Source organism: Medicago sativa, chromosome 6, assembly GCF_051527215.1.
Source record: "Medicago sativa cultivar Bolivia chromosome 6, Bolivia_mono, whole genome shotgun sequence".
Lineage (NCBI taxonomy): Eukaryota > Viridiplantae > Streptophyta > Magnoliopsida > Fabales > Fabaceae > Medicago > Medicago sativa.
Window position 1 is genome coordinate 29,971,500 of NC_140754.1, and position 19,527 is coordinate 29,991,026.

The 19,527-nt window shown below is 30.5% G+C and overlaps 1 pseudogene across 1 annotated transcript; it reads left to right on the forward strand.

Annotated features, from left to right (window-relative positions):
- The first annotated feature begins 10,566 nt into the window (after positions 1-10,566).
- Positions 10,567-15,135, forward strand: LOC146914427 (mitochondrial uncoupling protein 1-like; annotated as a pseudogene). Its single transcript, XR_015014185.1, has 10 exons — positions 10,567-10,701; positions 10,921-11,146; positions 11,248-11,326; positions 11,414-11,547; positions 11,657-11,755; positions 11,849-11,953; positions 12,277-12,351; positions 12,726-12,812; positions 13,525-13,587; positions 14,862-15,135. The product of XR_015014185.1 is annotated as a mitochondrial uncoupling protein 1-like (transcript).
- Positions 15,136-19,527: the final 4,392 nt, after the last annotated feature.

A 19,527-nucleotide genomic window follows, 5' to 3' on the forward strand; every position in this document is an offset into this window, starting at 1 on the left:
ACTACATGAAGTTTTATAGTTACCAAACCTGCAGGTATATGCTAATCTTTAGTGGTTTGCAGGTTGAAAATTTTCTAAATCAATTTTACATCATCAATTTTCCTTGATAGCAAGGATATACAGTTTTGAAAATTTTCACGCTTTGTTCATTCCACTTGTTTTTTATGCATGCAGGTTGATAAATATCTTAACTGGAAAAATAAATGGCTAGCTAGTTTCTCATAATGTATGCCCATCAATGTACTGAAAATTGAAAAGCCTATACAAAGTAAAAATAATTGTCCTTTTTTCATTGATAAGGCATATCACAATCCAAGGAGGACAAGTCTCTTATGTCACTTTCTATGCCTTTGTTCGAATAAGTTGTGTTGGGAAGTGGTTAACATTAAGGGTCCTGTTAGTATTAAAGTTGAAGTTTGGTAAACTTTAAAGACAGTACCAAACATCAAAGACAGTGCTATGAGGAAACTTCAAATTATGCAAATGCAAAACTTATTGGTTTTGGTCAATTTAATTAGAGTGCATAATCAATAAGTTGTATATTGAGGTTGTCCATCATGTTATGTTGATGATAATTGAAGCTCCAAGCTCTCTCCCATAATTTTACCATATATAGTACCATAATTGTGTTGTACCTTTACAACATGATGACAATAATTGAAGCTGACATATATGAGTTCTAAACAATGCAAAAAAGGACTTTAATTTCAAAGGTGACATTTAGCTGTAAGAATTGTTCATCAGTGCACCAAAAAATTAAAGGGCTTAACTTGGATATTGATGTGTTTTAAAATCATGACTCTTAAATGTCATCCCTAAATCTCTTAAATGTGATTATGAAATGCTTTAAATAAAACTGTCCAATGCTTACTTACAAATGTCCTTAAATAACTAAAAATATTAACACTACTGAGTAGGTTGCAGTAACAAAGATATTTTAAATTAATTTTAATTTAATTATAAATTCATGTCACAACTACATTTAATTCCAAATAAATAGACATGACCATTCAAACACGCTGCTAGACCACCAGGCAAAGCATTTAAGAAACATTTAACTCTCACCACCAACTCAAATGTTCTACATTTGTGTACAATAATGCATTACTTTTCTAAAATGGAGCAAGTTATTATCATCTCATAGATTTCAATTGAATATGAGTACGTAGCCTGGTTAATTGATATTTGATGGGGTGAATTTACTTCTATTTACTATTTTACTTTCTACAATAATGCATCAGTTTTCTAAAATTGTTTTAAAATTGATACTTAACATGAATTTTTTTTTTTTGTAAACATAAACCTTATTGGTTGGAACCTAAGTAAGTGAGCATTAAACTTTGTGTTTGTTTGGTTTCAAATTCAAATGAGGCAACATTGAATCTAGAGGTGAAAAATTGATTATTGACTTGTTTTGATTCTAACTTGAAATTAATCTTTAATACAGCTTTTGACATATAATAATTTTTATATTCACATTCATTATTTAACTCACTTTTATCTAAAATTAACTGGCTTAATTTCACAATATAAGACTTTTCTAAATCAATTTTCCTTACTACATAAAGTTTTATAGTTACCAAACCTGCAGGTATATGCTAATCTTTAGTGGTTTGCAGGTTGAAAATTTTCTAAATCAATTTTACATCATCAATTTTCCTTGATAGCAAGGATATACAGTTTTGAAAATTTTCACGCTTTGTTCATTCCACTTGTTTTTTATGCATGCAGGTTGATAAATATCTTAACTGGAAAAATAAATGGCTAGCTAGTTTCTCATAATGTATGCCCATCAATGTACTGAAAATTGAAAAGCCTATACAAAGTAAAAATAATTGTCCTTTTTTCATTGATAAGGCATATCACAATCCAAGGAGGACAAGTCTCTTATGTCACTTTCTATGCCTTTGTTCGAATAAGTTGTGTTGGGAAGTGGTTAACATTAAGGGTCCTGTTAGTATTAAAGTTGAAATTTGGTAAACTTTAAAGACAGTACCAAACATCAAAGACAGTGCTATGAGGAAACTTCAAATTATGCAAATGCAAAACTTATTGGTTTTGGTCAATTTAATTAGACTGCATAATCAATAAGTTGTATATTGAGTTGGTCCATCATGTTATGTTGATGATAATTGAAGCTCCAAGCTCTCTCCCATAATTGTACCATATATAGTACCATAATTGTGTTGTACCTTTACAACATGATGACAATAATTGAAGCTGACATTTATTCAAAAATAAATAAATAATTGAAGCTGACATATATGAGTTCTAAACAATGCAAAAAAGGACTTTAATTTCAAAGGTGACATTTAGCTGTAAGAATTGTTCATCAGTGCACCAAAAAATTAAAGGGCTTAACTTGGATATTGATGTGTTTTAAAATCATGACTCTTAAATGTCATCCCTAAATCTCTTAAATGTGATTATGAAATGCTTTAAATAAAACTGTCCAATGCTTACTTACAAATGTCCTTAAATAACTAAAAATATTAACACTACTGAGTAGGTTGCAGTAACAAAGATATTTTAAATTAATTTTAATTTAATTATAAATTCATGTCACAACTACATTTAATTCCAAATAAATAGACATGACCATTCAAACACGCTGCTAGACCACCAGGCAAAGCATTTAAGAAACATTTAACTCTCACCACCAACTCAAATGTTCTACATTTGTGTACAATAATGCATTACTTTTCTAAAATGGAGCAAGTTATTATCATCTCATAGATTTCAATTGAATATGAGTACGTAGCCTGGTTAATTGATATTTGGTGGGGTGAATTTACTTCTATTTACTATTTTACTTTCTACAATAATGCATCAGTTTTCTAAAATTGTTTTAAAATTGATACTTAACATGAATTTTTTTTTTTTTTTTTGTAAACTTAAACCTTATTGGTTGGAACCTAAGTAAGTGAGCATTAAACTTTGTGTATGTTTGGTTTCAAATTCAAATGAAGCAACATTGAATCTAGAGGTGAAAAATTGATTATTGACATGTTTTGATTCTAACTTGAAATCAATCTTTAATACAGCTTTTGACATATAATAATTTTTATATTCACATTCATTATTTAACTCACTTTTATCTAAAATTAATTGGCTTAATTTCACAATATAAGACTTTTCTAAATCAATTTTCCTTACTACATGAAGTTTTATAGTTACCAAACCTGCAGGTATATGCTAATCTTTAGTGGTTTGCAGGTTGAAAATTTTCTAAATCAATTTTACATCATCAATTTTCCTTGATAGCAAGGATATACAGTTTTGAAAATTTTCACGCTTTGTTCATTCCACTTGTTTTTTATGCATGCAGGTTGATAAATATCTTAACTGGAAAAATAAATGGCTAGCTAGTTTCTCATAATGTATGCCTATCAATGTACTGAAAATTGAAAAGCCTATACAAAGTAAAAATAATTGTCCTTTTTTCATTGATAAGGCATATCACAATCCAAGGAGGACAAGTCTCTTATGTCACTTTCTATGCCTTTGTTCGAATAAGTTGTGTTGGGAAGTGGTTAACATTAAGGGTCCTGTTAGTATTAAAGTTGAAGTTTGGTAAACTTTAAAGACAGTACCAAACATCAAAGACAGTGCTATGAGGAAACTTCAAATTATGCAAATGCAAAACTTATTGGTTTTGGTCAATTTAATTAGAGTGCATAATCAATAAGTTGTATATTGAGGTTGTCCATCATGTTATGTTGATGATAATTGAAGCTCCAAGCTCTCTCCCATAATTTTACCATATATAGTACCATAATTGTGTTGTACCTTTACAACATGATGACAATAATTGAAGCTGACATATATGAGTTCTAAACAATGCAAAAAAGGACTTTAATTTCAAAGGTGACATTTAGCTGTAAGAATTGTTCATCAGTGCACCAAAAAATTAAAGGGCTTAACTTGGATATTGATGTGTTTTAAAATCATGACTCTTAAATGTCATCCCTAAATCTCTTAAATGTGATTATGAAATGCTTTAAATAAAACTGTTCAATGCTTACTTACAAATGTCCTTAAATAACTAAAAATATTAACACTACTGAGTAGGTTGCAGTAACAAAGATATTTTAAATTAATTTTAATTTAATTATAAATTCATGTCACAACTACATTTAATTCCAAATAAATAGACATGACCATTCAAACACGCTGCTAGACCACCAGGCAAAGCATTTAAGAAACATTTAACTCTCACCACCAACTCAAATGTTCTACATTTGTGTACAATAATGCATTACTTTACTAAAATGGAGCAAGTTATTATCATCTCATAGATTTCAATTGAATATGAGTACGTAGCCTGGTTAATTGATATTTGATGGGGTGAATTTACTTCTATTTACTATTTTACTTTCTACAATAATGCATCAGTTTTCTAAAATTGTTTTAAAATTGATACTTAACATGAATTTTTTTTTTTTGTAAACTTAAACCTTATTGGTTGGAACCTAAGTAAGTGAGCATTAAACTTTGTGTTTGTTTGGTTTCAAATTCAAATGAGGCAACATTGAATCTAGAGGTGAAAAATTGATTATTGACATGTTTTGATTCTAACTTGAAATTAATCTTTAATACAGCTTTTGACATATAATAATTTTTATATTCACATTCATTATTTAACTCACTTTTATCTAAAATTAATTGGCTTAATTTCACAATATAAGACTTTTCTAAATCAATTTTCCTTACTACATAAAGTTTTATAGTTACCAAACCTGCAGGTATATGCTAATCTTTAGTGGTTTGCAGGTTGAAAATTTTCTAAATCAATTTTACATCATCAATTTTCCTTGATAGCAAGGATATACAGTTTTGAAAATTTTCACGCTTTGTTCATTCCACTTGTTTTTTATGCATGCAGGTTGATAAATATCTTAACTGGAAAAATAAATGGCTAGCTAGTTTCTCATAATGTATGCCCATCAATGTACTGAAAATTGAAAAGCCTATACAAAGTAAAAATAATTGTCCTTTTTTCATTGATAAGGCATATCACAATCCAAGGAGGACAAGTCTCTTATGTCACTTTCTATGCCTTTGTTCGAATAAGTTGTGTTGGGAAGTGGTTAACATTAAGGGTCCTGTTAGTATTAAAGTTGAAATTTGGTAAACTTTAAAGACAGTACCAAACATCAAAGACAGTGCTATGAGGAAACTTCAAATTATGCAAATGCAAAACTTATTGGTTTTGGTCAATTTAATTAGACTGCATAATCAATAAGTTGTATATTGAGTTGGTCCATCATGTTATGTTGATGATAATTGAAGCTCCAAGCTCTCTCCCATAATTGTACCATATATAGTACCATAATTGTGTTGTACCTTTACAACATGATGACAATAATTGAAGCTGACATTTATTCAAAAATAAATAAATAATTGAAGCTGACATATATGAGTTCTAAACAATGCAAAAAAGGACTTTAATTTCAAAGGTGACATTTAGCTGTAAGAATTGTTCATCAGTGCACCAAAAAATTAAAGGGCTTAACTTGGATATTGATGTGTTTTAAAATCATGACTCTTAAATGTCATCCCTAAATCTCTTAAATGTGATTATGAAATGCTTTAAATAAAACTGTCCAATGCTTACTTACAAATGTCCTTAAATAACTAAAAATATTAACACTACTGAGTAGGTTGCAGTAACAAAGATATTTTAAATTAATTTTAATTTAATTATAAATTCATGTCACAACTACATTTAATTCCAAATAAATAGACATGACCATTCAAACACGCTGCTAGACCACCAGGCAAAGCATTTAAGAAACATTTAACTCTCACCACCAACTCAAATGTTCTACATTTGTGTACAATAATACATTACTTTTCTAAAATGGAGCAAGTTATTATCATCTCATAGATTTCAATTGAATATGAGTACGAAGCCTGGTTAATTGATATTTGGTGGGGTGGATTTACTTCTATTTACTATTTTACATTCTACAATAATGCATCAGTTTTCTAAAATTGTTTTAAAATTGATACTTAACATGAATTTTTTTTTTTTTTTTTTGTAAACTTAAACCTTATTGGTTGGAACCTAAGTAAGTGAGCATTAAACTTTGTGTATGTTTGGTTTCAAATTCAAATGAAGCAACATTGAATCTAGAGGTGAAAAATTGATTATTGACATGTTTTGATTCTAACTTGAAATTAATCTTTAATACAGCTTTTGACATATAATAATTTTTATATTCACATTCATTATTTAACTCACTTTTATCTAAAATTAATTGGCTTAATTTCACAATATAAGACTTTTCTAAATCAATTTTCCTTACTACATAAAGTTTTATAGTTACCAAACCTGCAGGTATATGCTAATCTTTAGTGGTTTGCAGGTTGAAAATTTTCTAAATCAATTTTACATCATCAATTTTCCTTGATAGCAAGGATATACAGTTTTGAAAATTTTCACGCTTTGTTCATTCCACTTGTTTTTTATGCATGCAGGTTGATAAATATCTTAACTGGAAAAATAAATGGCTAGCTAGTTTCTCATAATGTATGCCCATCAATGTACTGAAAATTGAAAAGCCTATACAAAGTAAAAATAATTGTCCTTTTTTCATTGATAAGGCATATCACAATCCAAGGAGGACAAGTCTCTTATGTCACTTTCTATGCCTTTGTTCGAATAAGTTGTGTTGGGAAGTGGTTAACATTAAGGGTCCTGTTAGTATTAAAGTTGAAGTTTGGTAAACTTTAAAGACAGTACCAAACATCAAAGACAGTGCTACGAGGAAACTTCAAATTATGCAAATGCAAAACTTATTGGTTTTGGTCAATTTAATTAGACTGCATAATCAATAAGTTGTATATTGAGTTGGTCCATCATGTTATGTTGATGATAATTGAAGCTCCAAGCTCTCTCCCATAATTGTACCATATATAGTACCATAATTGTGTTGTACCTTTACAACATGATGACAATAATTGAAGCTGACATTTATTCAAAAATAAATAAATAATTGAAGCTGACATATATGAGTTCGAAACAATGCAAAAAAGGACTTTAATTTCAAACGTGACATTTAGCTGTAAGAATTGTTCATCAGTGCACCAAAAAATTAAAGGGCTTAACTTGGATATTGATGTGTTTTAAAATCATGACTCTTAAATGTCATCCCTAAATCTCTTAAATGTGATTATGAAATGCTTTAAATAAAACTGTCCAATGCTTACTTACAAATGTCCTTAAATAACTAAAAATATTAACACTACTGAGTAGGTTGCAGTAACAAAGATATTTTAAATTAATTTTAATTTAATTATAAATTCATGTCACAACTACATTTAATTCCAAATAAATAGACATGACCATTCAAACACGCTGCTAGACCACCAGGCAAAGCATTTAAGAAACATTTAACTCTCACCACCAACTCAAATGTTCTACATTTGTGTACAATAATGCATTACTTTTCTAAAATGGAGCAAGTTATTATCATCTCATAGATTTCAATTGAATATGAGTACGTAGCCTGGTTAATTGATATTTGATGGGGTGAATTTACTTCTATTTACTATTTTACTTTCTACAATAATGCATCAGTTTTCTAAAATTGTTTTAAAATTGATACTTAACATGAATTTTTTTTTTTTTGTAAACTTAAACCTTATTGGTTGGAACCTAAGTAAGTGAGCATTAAACTTTGTGTATGTTTGGTTTCAAATTCAAATGAGGAAACATTGAATCTAGAGGTGAAAAATTGATTATTGACATGTTTTGATTCTAACTTGAAATTAATCTTTAATACAGCTTTTGACATATAATAATTTTTATATTCACATTCATTATTTAACTCACTTTTATCTAAAATTAATTGGCTTAATTTCACAATATAAGACTTTTCTAAATCAATTTTCCTTACTACATAAAGTTTTATAGTTACCAAACCTGCAGGTATATGCTGATCTTTAGTGGTTTGCAGGTTGAAAATTTTCTAAATCAATTTTACATCATCAATTTTCCTTGATAGCAAGGATATACAGTTTTGAAAATTTTCACGCTTTGTTCATTCCACTTGTTTTTTATGCATGCAGGTTGATAAATATCTTAACTGGAAAAATAAATGGCTAGCTAGTTTCTCATAATGTATGCCCATCAATGTACTGAAAATTGAAAAGCCTATACAAAGTAAAAATAATTGTCCTTTTTTCATTGATAAGGCATATCACAATCCAAGGAGGACAAGTCTCTTATGTCACTTTCTATGCCTTTGTTCGAATAAGTTGTGTTGGGAAGTGGTTAACATTAAGGGTCCTGTTAGTATTAAAGTTGAAATTTGGTAAACTTTAAAGACAGTACCAAACATCAAAGACAGTGCTATGAGGAAACTTCAAATTATGCAAATGCAAAACTTATTGGTTTTGGTCAATTTAATTAGACTGCATAATCAATAAGTTGTATATTGAGTTGGTCCATCATGTTATGTTGATGATAATTGAAGCTCCAAGCTCTCTCCCATAATTGTACCATATATAGTACCATAATTGTGTTGTACCTTTACAACATGATGACAATAATTGAAGCTGACATTTATTCAAAAATAAATAAATAATTGAAGCTGACATATATGAGTTCTAAACAATGCAAAAAAGGACTTTAATTTCAAAGGTGACATTTAGCTGTAAGAATTGTTCATCAGTGCACCAAAAAATTAAAGGGCTTAACTTGGATATTGATGTGTTTTAAAATCATGACTCTTAAAGGTCATCCCCAAATCTCTTAAATGTGATTATGAAATGCTTTAAATAAAACTGTCCAATGCTTACTTACAAATGTCATTAAATAACTAAAAATATTAACACTACTGAGTAGGTTGCAGTAACAAAGATATTTTAAATTAATTTTAATTTAATTATAAATTCATGTCACAACTACATTGAATTCCAAATAAATAGACATGACCATTCAAACACGCTGCTAGACCACCAGGCAAAGCATTTAAGAAACATTTAACTCTCACCACCAACTCAAATGTTCTACATTTGTGTACAATAATGCATTACTTTTCTAAAATGGAGCAAGTTATTATCATCTCATAGATTTCAATTGAATATGAGTACGTAGCCTGGTTAATTGATATTTGGTGGGGTGGATTTACTTCTATTTACTATTTTACTTTCTACAATAATGCATCAGTTTTCTAAAATTGTTTTAAAATTGATACTTAACATGAATTTTTTTTTTTGTAAACTTAAACCTTATTGGTTGGAACCTAAGTAAGTGAGCATTAAACTTTGTGTATGTTTGGTTTCAAATTTAAATGAAGCAACATTGAATCTAGAGGTGAAAAATTGATTATTGACATGTTTTGATTCTAACTTGAAACTAATCTTTAATACAGCTTTTGACATATAATAATTTTTATATTCACATTCATTATTTAACTCACTTTTATCTAAAATTAACTGGCTTAATTTCACAATATAAGACTTTTCTAAATCAATTTTCCTTACTACATAAAGTTTTATAGTTAACAAACCTGCATGTATATGCTAATCTTTAGTGGTTTGCAGGTTGAAAATTTTCTAAATCAATTTTGCTTCATCAATTTTCCTTGATAGCAAGGATATACAGCTTTGAAAATTTTCATGCTTTGTTCATTCCACTTGTTTTTTATGCATGCAGGTTGATAAATATCTTAACTGGAAAAATAAATGGCTAGCTAGTTTCTCATAATGTATGCCTATCAATGTACTGAAAATTGAAAAGCCTATACAAAGTAAAAATAATTGTCCTTATTTCATTGATAAGGCATATCATAATCCAAGGAGGACAAGTCTCTTATGTCAATTTCTATGCCTTTGTTCGAATAAGTTGTGTTGGGAATGGTTTACATTAATGGTCCTGTTAGTATTAAAGTTGAAGTTTGGTAAACTTTAAAGACAGTACCAAACATCAAAGACAGTGCTATGAGGAAACTTCAAATTATGCAAATGCAAAACTTATTGGTTTTGGTCAATTTAATTAGAGTGCATAATCAATAAGTTGTATATTGAGTTGGTCCATCATGTTATGTTGATGATAATTGAAGCTCCAAGCTCTCTCCCATAATTGTACCATATATAGTACCATAATTGTGTTGTACCTTTACAACATGATGACAATAATTGAAGCTGACATCACTACAAGAAAAATGGCATTTTGCGACACTTCAACTGCGACCTTTGCCTAGAAACTGTCGCAGAGTACACTTTTGCGACTGTTATTGCGACACGTAGAGTCAGCGGTCGCAGGTTTTATTACTTTTTTCAAGCGCGTTCATATCTAAATTGCTCTTTGCCCCAAATATTTTGTCATTCCCTCTTTCTTAGTTTCATTCTCCCTCCCACAATTTCAAAACCCTAAACCCAATTTTATCCACCTCCCCAATCTCACTTCCCCCAATCTCACTGTTTCAATTTCAATCTCCAGAATTTGAATCTCACTTCCCTCAATCGAAGCTGATCTCTTCCGCCCTCAATCGAAGCTCACTGTTCCGCCTTACTCAATCTCACCATGACTCAATCGAAATTAAATCCCACTAAATCGAAGCTCACTGTTATCCACCTCACTCAATCTCACCGTCACCGACCCTTGTCTCTGTCGAAGCATATTTCTCCACCTCAATCAATGTTAAACATTCCTTTTTCCACCGTTCCTTTTCTCGACCCTTTTTCCAGGTTATTTCGGTTCCTTATCAAATTTGAATCAGCTATTGGTTTATTCACAAATTCTCCTTATTTGTGGAGATTGGCTCAGCTTGTCATATATTAACTATGCTGTTTTTTGGCATGTTATGTTCACTTGTTAGATGTCGTGTCATAGTGCGTTTAGTCTTTTACAAGAACTCGGTGATATCATATAATGAAATTATGTCTTCAAATTTATTTTTGAAATAGATATGTACTATTCCTCTGGACACTGCCAAAGTTAGGCTTCAGGTTCAAAAGCAAGCTGTAGCCAGTGATACGCTGAGCTTACCTAAATACAAGGGTATGCTGGGAACAGTTGGAACCATTGCCAGGGAAGAAGGTCTTTCAGCATTCTGGAAGGGAATTGTGCCAGGGTTACACCGTCAATGTTTGTATGGTCTATGGTGGATTAAGAATTGGGTTATACGAGCCTGTGAGTAATCAACAGTGTCTCAAAGATTGTTCATTTGTTAGAGTTCATATCTACCTTTTGTATATGCAATCTGATTTGTTAATTACTTTGGAATTTAACAGGTTAAGAATTTGTATGTTGGGAAAGACCGTGTTGGAGATGCTCCGTTGGCAAAAAAAATTCTTGCTGCACTAACAACTGGTGATTAATCTCATTGTTACTTCTAAAACTCTCGATATATAATGCAATATTATGATATTGAACCCTCTGAATTTGTCTTATCGACAGGTGTTGTGGCAATTGTGGTGGCAAATCCTACTGATCTTGTCAAAGTTAGACTTCAAGCGGAAGGGAAATTGCCTCCAGGCGTGCCCAGTCGATACACTGGATCATTGAATGCATATTCAACAATTATGAAACAGGTCTACTCCTTTAACCTTGTATGATTTGTGAAAGATAAAGATGTGGTAAGTCATTTTTTGGCTCTAAACTCATACGAATAAGTCTTCTTAATCTGCATCAAACAAACAGGAAGGAATCAGAGCTCTTTGGACTGGCATTGGCCCTAATGTCGCAAGAAATGCTATCATTAATGCTGCTGAGCTAGCTAGCTATGATCAAGTGAAACAGGTAATGTGAAAAATACTAAACTGCATTTTTTTATTAAAATTTTGTCATCATTTATCATTCATAATTTTAATAACCTGACCTTTTTTACTGCAGACCATTTTGAAAATTCCAGGATTCACCGATAATGTTGTCACACATCTTCTTTCTGGTCTTGGGGCAGGTTTCTTTGCAGTCTGTATTGGTTCTCCAGTTGATGTGGTAATTTTTTGGTGTTTACTTGTGAAAAGCAATATTTGATTGGAAACTTTTTATTGTCTCATCGTTTTATATATAGTGTGTTGATTACTTTAATTTATATACTACCATTCACATTAAATTTTGTGCTTCATTTTGACATCTAATCTAATGCTTAATACAAATAAAAAAAAATTTGACAGCTGATCGTTTTAAGTTTCGTTTGGGCGAATGACAGTTTTTTTTTTCTATCGCCATTCAGTTGCTTAGTGAGCTTCTTCACTGTGCAGTCAGCCTTATCATTCCCCTGATTAAATTATTCCATCTTCCTTCTTGTGTATATGCAGGTTAAGTCAAGAATGATGGGAGATTCTAGTTACAAAAGCACCATTGATTGTTTCGTCAAAACATTAAAAAACGATGTATGGTTTTTTCTCCTATCATTACTTTTCTCTCACCCTGTTTTTCTTTAATTTTAAGCATCAACTGTATGTGAATAGTCCAAGAATTTTTCATTATTATTACATGATGTACTTGTCAGTCACCGATTTAATTCACCCGTCCCATTTTCTTGTTCCCTTCCATATCTAGTGGGAACACAACACATCACGAATGGATTTTCTCTTTTCTTAAACAGTAACATTTGCTATTTTATTTGTTACAATTTTATGTTTTAATTGAAGAAGTATTAAAGCCAGAACTCGTGATTTGCTTCAGTGTTTACATGGCTTGCATCTGTCTATTATGTGTGTATTATGCCAATGATATCATTTATGTCGTTCAATTGGCTTTGCAGGGACCTTTAGCCTTTTATAAGGGGTTCATACCAAATTTCGGACGGCTAGGATCATGGAATGTCATCATGTTTTTAACACTAGAACAGGTATGAGTTGAGTACTTTGTGATAGCTTTTGAGTCATCATCCTTTACTTTTTGTCCCACCCTATGTCATGGATTTCTAGATTATTTTATAGCATATAGTGTTTGATGTAGCAGAGTTCAGAAAATCCAAAATTTGCAAAAACAATTTTTGTCATTAGTATCAAGATAACTTAGATATTGACAATGGTTTGAGAAGCAAGTGTGACAAAATTGGATTATATACAGTCTGAGTGTTTTGGTGGTGGCTTATTTAAAGTTTTTTTTTATCTAAAGTAGTCATTATATGCTGCTGCCTTAATGTATTTAGTAGTACTACATGGTTGGTTTAGTAGAGTTAGTGTTTTGTGTGTTGACCTGTTTTGGATTGGTTGTAACTTGTAGCATTCACTGATACACCTTTTAATTTTAAAGGAACGAGTCATTCAGTAATGGTTAGGCATGTTTATCCATTTTATGTATGATGTATGATGGTGTATATCTCTCTGCCACTCTCTGCAGTTTATCCATTTTTATGTATGATGTATATATCTCTCTGCCACTCACATGTTATTATTTACTATTACTGCTCATAGAACTCACACAATTTAGATTAACATGCCACAACAATTAACTCATACACAAAACTTGCTTCTCTTTATAAAGGCATACTAGGGTCTAAGTTCTAACACTATGAAGCCTCTATCTTTCTTAAAACTTGCTTATAATATGTGCAGCAAACTTCTCCAGCCATAACTCACCATCATTTTCACACCACTCTGCCAACCAGATCACCACCAGTAGGTCCCTTTTCCCCTCACTCATCTTATGTTTTTGGCTGGCTATACATGTGTGATTTTGATTCAAGTGAGGTAGTCTAATGTTTGAGGAGTAGGAACCAACTTTTGTTTTGTTTTTACTTTGTGTTTTTGGCTGGCTCTCTGTTCTGCGCGCTATTGGTTTTTTAAGTCTGCTGCTGTTTATGTAAGTCTTTAATCGATCCCGACTGGACCTAAATCAACTGCCTGAGTGGACCTAAAGTGAAGTTTTATGAATGCCTGATTTTATATTCCTCGGCATACATAGTTCAGCTTCTCTGTTTTAGACAATAGGTTTTATGAATGACTGATTTTATATTCCCCTGCATACATAGTTTAGTTTCTCTGTTTTCTCCAAAAGGTTTTATATGTTTTCCGAGATTCAAGATGGCAAGTGTATTAAATAATGTGTGATTGTGCATGCATTTATGTTCGGGTACATGTTGAAAGAGTGAATGTATCACTACTGCCTGCAGTGAACCATACTGCTTGCAGTATTGTTTAATTCCTCACTTGGATTGAATAATATACCAAAACAACTCAAGTTTAAGATTTGAGGGCTATCCATCTTAATTTTCTTAAGTTTGCCATCTTATACACATATAAGACTAGTCTAGTTAACAAGAATCTATTATTATAGATTTTGAGACATGGAATGTCTAAAAGACTCCATTGCTACCCGGTGCTTTATTTTGCCGTTGATTTACAATATTCTGGCTGTTATTACTGCCTAATAGGAAATACAAATGCAGAAATTTAAAATTTAGAAGGTAGGTATGAATGTACTATAGTTTGGAACAGTGCAAGTTAGGTAACTCTTTAGATATGCTGATTTTGTATACTAGTAACATCTTCCCAAGTTGGGTTTGGCGAATCCAATCTCTGATATTAATGTTTCTTTGCCTTTGTTCTTTTATCATGTTTTGAGGTTTGGTCTTTGTGAGCAAAACCTGTCTTAATGATTTTTATGCCTTTTTTAGTTATTTATTATTTCAATGCTTTTAAATAGTGTTGTTCTATTATTGCATTTGTTGAAGATTGTAAATCTAAGACAATCCAAGTTTAGGTGCAAGTCCTCTCTGATAATATGAAATTGAAACTTTTAGTAGATAATACATGCATATTCAGGTTATGTATTTGCTACACTTATGCCTCAACTAGCATTTATAAGATCCTTGAAAGTTTTTGGTTGTTTTCAAGACACAATCACTAGGTATATTTGCTGATCACTGTCTTATTTTTTTTCTTCTTTTCAGCCAACAAATTTAGAAGGAAGAGATGGTAGACATTCATCTGAGTCTAGCCACCGCCTTGAGGATCATTGAAGCAACATCACTAGGGAACTTCTAATTTTGCTACAGCTGTTTTGAATGTTCAGTCACTAGTGTTTCGGTTTTTTGAATGTTTAAACTTGGTACTATATATTTTTTGTTTTAGTTAAGTTGATGTATGGATCAAACTTCTTACTCTTGAATTATGTATATTTTGCATTTTAAGTCTTTAGTAATATATTTTGAGATTGTCTTCAAATTGTAGAGAAAAAAAATTCTAAATCAGGGCATATCAATTTCAAAAATAAATAAATTTGTGATTTAAAAAAAAAACATTTGCGGCTGTTCAAACAGTCGCATTTGTGATTTTAAAAAAAAATATATATACATTTGCGGCTGTTCAAACAGTCGCAGCCATAATAAAATAAATTTTTAATTAGACATTTGCGACTGTTAGCAAATGTCGCAAGTCCCTTAAATTCCATATAAATCTCCTCATTTGCGACTGTTAGCAACTGTCGCAGCACCTTTGCGGCTGTTGGTGCGGCTGTTCCACGAAGGGTCGCAAAAGACAGTTGCGACCCCAACAAATGTGACTGTTGGGGAACAGTCGCAAATGTACATTTGTGACCCTTCTAACAGTCGCAATCTGCGTTTTTAAAAGTCGCAAAATGCAGTTTTTCTTGTAGTGCATCTATTCAAAAATAAATAAATAATTGAAGCTGACATATATGAATTCTAAACAATGCAAAACATGACCTTAATTTCAAAGGTGACATTTAGCTGTAAGAATTGTTCATCAGTGCACCAAAAAAATTAAAGGGCTTAACTTGGATATTGATGTGTTTTAAAATCATGACTCTTAAATGTCATCCCTAAATCTCTTAAATGTGATTATGAAATGCTTTAAATAAAACTGTCCAATACTTACTTACAAATGTCCTTAAATAACTAAAAATATTAACACTACTGAGTAGGTTGCAGTAACAAAGATATTTTAAATTAATTTTAATTTAATTATAAATTCATGTCACAACTACATTTAATTCCAAATAAATAGACATGACCATTCAAACACGCTGCTAGACCACCAGGCAAAGCATTTAAGAAACATTTAACTCTCACCACCAACTCAAATGTTCTACATTTGTGTACAATAATGCATTACTTTTCTAAAATGGAGCAAGTTATTATCATCTCATAGATTTCAATTGAATATGAGTACGTAGCCTGGTTAATTGATATTTGGTGGGGTGGATTTACTTCTATTTACTATTTTACTTTCTACAATAATGCATCAGTTTTCTAAAATTGTTTTAAAATTGATACTTAACATGAATTTTTTTTTTGTAAACTTAAACCTTATTGGTTGGAACCTAAGTAAGTGAGCATTAAACTTTGTGTATGTTTGGTTTCAAATTTAAATGAAGCAACATTGAATCTAGAGGTGAAAAATTGATTATTGACATGTTTTGATTCTAACTTGAAACTAATCTTTAATACAGCTTTTGACATATAATAATTTTTATATTCACATTCATTATTTAACTCACTTTTATCTAAAATTAATTGGCTTAATTTCACAATATAAGACTTTTCTAAATCAATTTTCCTTACTACATAAAGTTTTATAGTTACCAAACCTGCAGGTATATGCTAATCTTTAGTGGTTTGCTTGCAGGTTGAAAATTTTCTAAATCAATTTTGCTTCATCAATTTTCCTTGATAGCAAGGATATACAGTTTTGAAAATTTTCACGCTTTGTTCATTCCACTTGTTTTTTATGCATGCAGGTTGATAAATATCTTAACTGGAAAAATAAATGGCTAGCTAGTTTCTCATAATGTATGCCTATCAATGTACTGAAAATTGAAAAGCCTATACAAAGTAAAAATAATTGTCCTTATTTCATTGATAAGGCATATCATAATCCAAGGAGGACAAGTCTCTTATGTCACTTTCTATGCCTTTGTTCGAATAAGTTGTGTTGGGAATGGTTTACATTAATGGTCCTGTTAGTATTAAAGTTGAAGTTTGGTAAACTTTAAAGACAGTACCAAACATCAAAGACAGTGCTATGAGGAAACTTCAAATTATGCAAATGCAAAACTTATTGGTTTTGGTCAATTTAATTAGAGTGCATAATCAATAAGTTGTATATTGAGTTGATCCATCATGTTATGTTGATGATAATTGAAGCTCCAAGCTCTCTCCCATAATTGTACCATATATAGTACCATAATTGTGTTGTACCTTTACAACATGATGACAATAATTGAAGCTGACATCTATTCAAAAATAAATAAATAATTGAAGCTGACATATATGAATTCTAAACAATGCAAAACATGACCTTAAATTCAAAGGTGACATTTAGCTGTAAGAATTGTTCATCAGTGCACCAAAAAAATTAAAGGGCTTAACTTGGATATTGATGTGTTTTAAAATCATGACTCTTAAATGTCATCCCTAAATCTCTTAAATGTGATTATGAAATGCTTTAAATAAAATTGTCCAATACTTACTTACAAATGTCCTTAAATAACTAAAAATATTAACATTACTGAGTAGGTTGCAGTAACAAAGATATTTTAAATTAATTTTAATTTAATTATAAATTCATGTCACAACTACATTTAATTCCAAATAAATAGACATGACCATTCAAACACGCTGCTAGACCACCAGGCAAAGCATTTAAGAAACATTTAACTCTCACCACCAACTCAAATGTTCTACATTTGTGTACAATAATGCATTACTTTTCTAAAATGGAGCAAGTTATTATCATCTCATAGATTTCAATTGAATATGAGTACGTAGCCTGGTTAATTGATATTTGGTGGGGCGAATTTACTTCTATTTACTATTTTACTTTCTACAATAATGCATCAGTTTTCTAAAATTGTTTTAAAATTGATACTTAACATGAATTTTTTTTTTTTTTTGTAAACTTAAACCTTATTGGTTGGAACCTAAGTAAGTGAGCATTAAACTTTGTGTATGTTTGGTTTCAAATTCAAATGAAGCAACATTGAATCTAGAGGTGAAAAATTGATTATTGACATGTTTTGATTCTAACTTGAAACTAATCTTTAATACAGCTTTTGACATATAATAATTTTTATATTCACATTCATTATTTAACTCACTTTTATCTAAATTAGCTGGCTTAATTTCACAATATAAGACTTTTCTAAATCAATTTTCCTTACTACATAAAGTTTTATAGTTAACAAACCTGCATGTATATGCTAATCTTTAGTGGTTTGCTTGGAGGTTGAAAATTTTCTAAATCAATTTTGCTTCATCAATTTTCCTTGATAGCAAGGATATACAGTTTTGAAAATTTTCACGCTTTGTTCATTCCACTTGTTTTTTATGCATGCAGGTTGATAAATATCTTAACTGGAAAAATAAATGGCTAGCTAGTTTCTCATAATGTATGCCTATCAATGTACTGAAAATTGAAAAGCCTATACAAAGTAAAAATAATTGTCCTTATTTCATTGATAAGGCATATCATAATCCAAGGAGGACAAGTCTCTTATGTCACATTCTATGCCTTTGTTCGAATAAGTTGTGTTGGGAATGGTTTACATTAAGGGTCCTGTTAGTATTAAAGTTGAAGTTTGGTAAACTTTAAAGACAGTACCAAACATCAAAGACAGTGCTATGAGGAAACTTCAAATTATGCAAATGCAAAACTTATTGGTTTTGGTCAATTTAATTAGAGTGCATAATCAATAAGTTGTATATTGAGTTGGTCCATCATGTTATGTTGATGATAATTGAAGCTCCAAGCTCTCTCCCATAATTGTACCATATATAGTACCATAATTGTGTTGTACCTTTACAATATGATGACAATAATTGAAGCTGACATTTATTCGAAAATAAATAAATAATTGAAGCTGACATATATGAATTCTAAACAATGCAAAATAGGACCTTAATTTCAAAGGTGACATTTAGCTGTAAGAATTGTTCATCAGTGCACCAAAAAAATTAAAGGGCTTAACTTGGATATTGATGTGTTTTAAAATCATGACTCTTAAATGTCATCCCTAAATCTCTTAAATGTGATTATGAAATGCTTTAAATAAAACTGTCCAATACTTACTTACAAATGTCCTTAAATAACTAAAAATATTAACACTACTGAGTAGGTTGCAGTAACAAAGATATTTTAAATTAATTTTAATTTAATTATAAATTCATGTCACAACTACATTTAATTCCAAATAAATAGACATGACCATTCAAACACGCTGCTAGACCACCAGGCAAAGCATTTAAGAAACATTTAACTCTCACGACCAACTCAAATGTTCTACATTTGTGTACAATAATGCATTACTTTTCTAAAATGGAGCAAGTTATTATCATCTCATAGATTTCAATTGAATATGAGTACGTAGCCTGGTTAATTGATATTTGGTGGGGTGGATTTACTTCTATTTACTATTTTACTTTCTACAATAATGCATCAGTTTTCTAAAATTGTTTTAAAATTGATACTTAACATGAATTTTTTTTTTGTAAACTTAAACCTTATTGGTTGGAACCTAAGTAAGTGAGCATTAAACTTTGTGTATGTTTGGTTTCAAATTTAAATGAAGCAACATTGAATCTAGAGGTGAAAAATTGA